At 38.6% G+C, this 5,000-nt stretch overlaps 2 non-coding genes across 2 annotated transcripts; both read left to right on the forward strand.

The window, feature by feature from the left end:
- The first annotated feature begins 1,833 nt into the window (after positions 1–1,833).
- Positions 1,834–1,905, forward strand: TRNAW-CCA (transfer RNA tryptophan (anticodon CCA)). The gene has a single exon. It is a non-coding gene; the product is annotated as a tRNA-Trp (tRNA).
- Positions 1,906–4,288: 2,383 nt separating this feature from the next.
- Positions 4,289–4,360, forward strand: TRNAW-CCA (transfer RNA tryptophan (anticodon CCA)). Its single transcript has one exon. It is a non-coding gene; the product is annotated as a tRNA-Trp (tRNA).
- Positions 4,361–5,000: the final 640 nt, after the last annotated feature.

The following is a 5,000-nucleotide window of genomic DNA, read 5'->3' on the forward strand; positions in this document are numbered from 1 at the left end:
AACTGGTAAGGTTGTTTCCTACTGGCCACATGGCACAACTAAAACGCTACTGTTTCCTTATAGGATTGAGCGTAAAAATCACGTAAGAATCAATGGAACATTTCTTGCATCATCTTGATTGAGTTATGACTGGTTTGTGAGATCGATTGGTAAGATTCAACTGGCACAAGTTTTTTTGGAAATTATATATTCAAGGGACCTTGTGGCGCAACGGTAGAGCATCTGACTCCAGATCAGAAGGTTGCGTGTTCAAATCACATCGGGGGTCAGCTGCAGTTTTGATGGTAAAACTGTCAACTGTGCCTAGTGATACGCAACGAATGCTCAAAACTTCCATGAATTTCTACGGCCTTCTGAAGGGTGATTACATCTAACATAGATGCCTGTGTCACATGGGCAGTCTCCTGAAAACATCGTATTGTGGTTAATTCTCATCCATAGTAAGCAATAAGGATTCAATTCATCCTGACGCATCCTTCATTTTTCTCATTAAAGAGTAGAAAATAATGGCTGTAGGTCACCAACAAACTTTTCCATGAAAAAAAACAAGTATTCAAGGTAGTTTTGCTAATATTGAATATGTTCTAGAAATAAAATGTCTGTCAAAATGTAGTCAACACGTGCTGAACTCTACGTAACAGGACAGAGCAGTTGATTACAGTGAAATAATTAATTGCTTGCATGATCATTGATGTATTTTTTCTGGATTTCAGAAGTGCAGACTGTAAAGAAGATACAGTCGAAGCCTGAAATGCCCGATGAATCCGTGCAACTTCATGATTATAGCTCTGTTTTTCTATATTTTCTGGATGTTAGCACAACTGGTAAGGTTGTTTCCTACTGGCCACATGGCACAACTAAAACGCTACTGTTTCCTTATAGGATTGAGCGTAAAAATCACGTAAGAATCAATGGAACATTTCTTGCATCATCTTGATTGAGTTATGACTGGTTTGTGAGATCGATTGGTAAGATTCAACTGGCGCAAGTTTTTTTGGAAATTATATATTCAAGGGACCTTGTGGCGCAACGGTAGAGCATCTGACTCCAGATCAGAAGGTTGCATGTTCAAATCACGTCAGGGTCAGCTGCAGTTTTGATGGTAAAACTGTCAACTGTGCCTAGTGATACGCAACGAATGCTCAAAACTTCCATGAATTTCTACGGCCTTCTGAAGGGTGATTACATCTAACATAGATGCCTGTGTCACATGGGCAGTCTCCTGAAAACATCGTATTGTGGTTAATTCTCATCCATAGTAAGCAATAAGGATTCAATTCATCCTGACGCATCCTTCATTTTTCTCATTGAAGAGTAGAAAATAATGGCTGTAGGTCACCAACATACTTTTCCATGAAAAAAAACAAGTATTCAAGGTAGTTTTGCTAATATTGAATATGTTCTAGAAATAAAATGTCTGTCAAAATGTAGTCAACACGTGCTGAACTCTACGTAACAGGACAGAGCAGTTGATTACAGTGAAATAATTAATTGCTTGCATGATCATTGATGTATTTTTTCTGGATTTCAGAAGTGCAGACTGTAAAGAAGATACAGTCGAAGCCTGAAATGCCCGATGAATCCGTGCAACTTCATGATTATAGCTCTGTTTTTCTATATTTTCTGGATGTTAGCACAACTGGTAAGGTTGTTTCCTACTGGCCACATGGCACAACTAAAACGCTACTGTTTCCTTAGAGGATTGAGCGTAAAAATCACGTAAGAATCAATGGAACATTTCTTGCATCATCTTGATTGAGTTATGACTGGTTTGTGAGATCGATTGGTAAGATTCAACTGGCGCAAGTTTTTTTGGAAAGTATATATTCAAGGGACCTCGTGGCGCAACGGTAGCACATCTGACTCCAGATCAGAAGGTTGCGTGTTCAAATCACGTCGGGGTCAGCTGCAGTTTTGATGGTAAAACTGTCAACTGTGCCTAGTGATACGCAACGAATGCTCGAAACTTCCATGAATTTCTACGGCCTTCTGAAGGGTGATTACATCTAACATAGATGCCTGTGTCACATGGGCAGTCTCCTAAAAACATCGTATTGTGGTTAATTCTCATCCATAGTAAGCAATAAGGATTCAATTCATCCTGACGCATCCTTCATTTTTCTCATTGAAGAGTAGAAAATAATGGCTGTAGGTCACCAACATACTTTTCCATGAAAAAAAACAAGTATTCAAGGTAGTTTTGCTAATATTGAATATGTTCTAGAAATAAAATGTCTGTCAAAATGTAGTCAACACGTGCTGAACTCTACGTAACAGGACAGAGCAGTTGATTACAGTGAAATAATTAATTGCTTGCATGATCATTGATGTATTTTTTCTGGATTTCAGAAGTGCAGACTGTAAAGAAGATACAGTCGAAGCCTGAAATGCCCGATGAATCCGTGCAACTTCATGATTATAGCTCTGTTTTTCTATATTTTCTGGATGTTAGCACAACTGGTAAGGTTGTTTCCTACTGGCCACATGGCACAACTAAAACGCTACTGTTTCCTTATAGGATTGAGCGTAAAAATCACGTAAGAATCAATGGAACATTTCTTGCATCATCTTGATTGAGTTATGACTGGTTTGTGAGATCGATTGGTAAGATTCAACTGGCACAAGTTTTTTTGGAAATTATATATTCAAGGGACCTTGTGGCGCAACGGTAGAGCATCTGACTCCAGATCAGAAGGTTGCGTGTTCAAATCACGTCGGGGGTCAGCTGCAGTTTTGATGGTAAAACTGTCAACTGTGCCTAGTGATACGCAACGAATGCTCAAAACTTCCATGAATTTCTACGGCCTTCTGAAGGGTGATTACATCTAACATAGATGCCTGTGTCACATGGGCAGTCTCCTGAAAACATCGTATTGTGGTTAATTCTCATCCATAGTAAGCAATAAGGATTCAATTCATCCTGACGCATCCTTCATTTTTCTCATTAAAGAGTAGAAAATAATGGCTGTAGGTCACCAACAAACTTTTCCATGAAAAAAAACAAGTATTCAAGGTAGTTTTGCTAATATTGAATATGTTCTAGAAATAAAATGTCTGTCAAAATGTAGTCAACACGTGCTGAACTCTACGTAACAGGACAGAGCAGTTGATTACAGTGAAATAATTAATTGCTTGCATGATCATTGATGTATTTTTTCTGGATTTCAGAAGTGCAGACTGTAAAGAAGATACAGTCGAAGCCTGAAATGCCCGATGAATCCGTGCAACTTCATGATTATAGCTCTGTTTTTCTATATTTTCTGGATGTTAGCACAACTGGTAAGGTTGTTTCCTACTGGCCACATGGCACAACTAAAACGCTACTGTTTCCTTATAGGATTGAGCGTAAAAATCACGTAAGAATCAATGGAACATTTCTTGCATCATCTTGATTGAGTTATGACTGGTTTGTGAGATCGATTGGTAAGATTCAACTGGCGCAAGTTTTTTTGGAAATTATATATTCAAGGGACCTTGTGGCGCAACGGTAGAGCATCTGACTCCAGATCAGAAGGTTGCATGTTCAAATCACGTCAGGGTCAGCTGCAGTTTTGATGGTAAAACTGTCAACTGTGCCTAGTGATACGCAACGAATGCTCAAAACTTCCATGAATTTCTACGGCCTTCTGAAGGGTGATTACATCTAACATAGATGCCTGTGTCACATGGGCAGTCTCCTGAAAACATCGTATTGTGGTTAATTCTCATCCATAGTAAGCAATAAGGATTCAATTCATCCTGACGCATCCTTCATTTTTCTCATTGAAGAGTAGAAAATAATGGCTGTAGGTCACCAACATACTTTTCCATGAAAAAAAACAAGTATTCAAGGTAGTTTTGCTAATATTGAATATGTTCTAGAAATAAAATGTCTGTCAAAATGTAGTCAACACGTGCTGAACTCTACGTAACAGGACAGAGCAGTTGATTACAGTGAAATAATTAATTGCTTGCATGATCATTGATGTATTTTTTCTGGATTTCAGAAGTGCAGACTGTAAAGAAGATACAGTCGAAGCCTGAAATGCCCGATGAATCCGTGCAACTTCATGATTATAGCTCTGTTTTTCTATATTTTCTGGATGTTAGCACAACTGGTAAGGTTGTTTCCTACTGGCCACATGGCACAACTAAAACGCTACTGTTTCCTTATAGGATTGAGCGTAAAAATCACGTAAGAATCAATGGAACATTTCTTGCATCATCTTGATTGAGTTATGACTGGTTTGTGAGATCGATTGGTAAGATTCAACTGGCGCAAGTTTTTTTGGAAAGTATATATTCAAGGGACCTCGTGGCGCAACGGTAGCACATCTGACTCCAGATCAGAAGGTTGCGTGTTCAAATCACGTCGGGGTCAGCTGCAGTTTTGATGGTAAAACTGTCAACTGTGCCTAGTGATACGCAACGAATGCTCGAAACTTCCATGAATTTCTATGGCCTTTTGAAGGGTGATTACATCTAACATAGATGCCTGTGTCACATGGGCAGTCTCCTAAAAACATCGTATTGTGGTTAATTCTCATCCATAGTAAGCAATAAGGATTCAATTCATCCTGACGCATCCTTCATTTTTCTCATTGAAGAGTAGAAAATAATGGCTGTAGGTCACCAACATACTTTTCCATGAAAAAAAACAAGTATTCAAGGTAGTTTTGCTAATATTGAATATGTTCTAGAAATAAAATGTCTGTCAAAATGTAGTCAACACGTGCTGAACTCTACGTAACAGGACAGAGCAGTTGATTACAGTGAAATAATTAATTGCTTGCATGATCATTGATGTATTTTTTCTGGATTTCAGAAGTGCAGACTGTAAAGAAGATACAGTCGAAGCCTGAAATGCCCGATGAATCCGTGCAACTTCATGATTATAGCTCTGTTTTTCTATATTTTCTGGATGTTAGCACAACTGGTAAGGTTGTTTCCTACTGGCCACATGGCACAACTAAAACGCTACTGTTTCCTTATAGGATTGAGCGTAAAAATCACGTAAGAAT

Source organism: Mixophyes fleayi, chromosome 4 (genome assembly GCF_038048845.1).
Source record: "Mixophyes fleayi isolate aMixFle1 chromosome 4, aMixFle1.hap1, whole genome shotgun sequence".
NCBI classification, from domain to species: Eukaryota; Metazoa; Chordata; class Amphibia; order Anura; family Limnodynastidae; genus Mixophyes; species Mixophyes fleayi.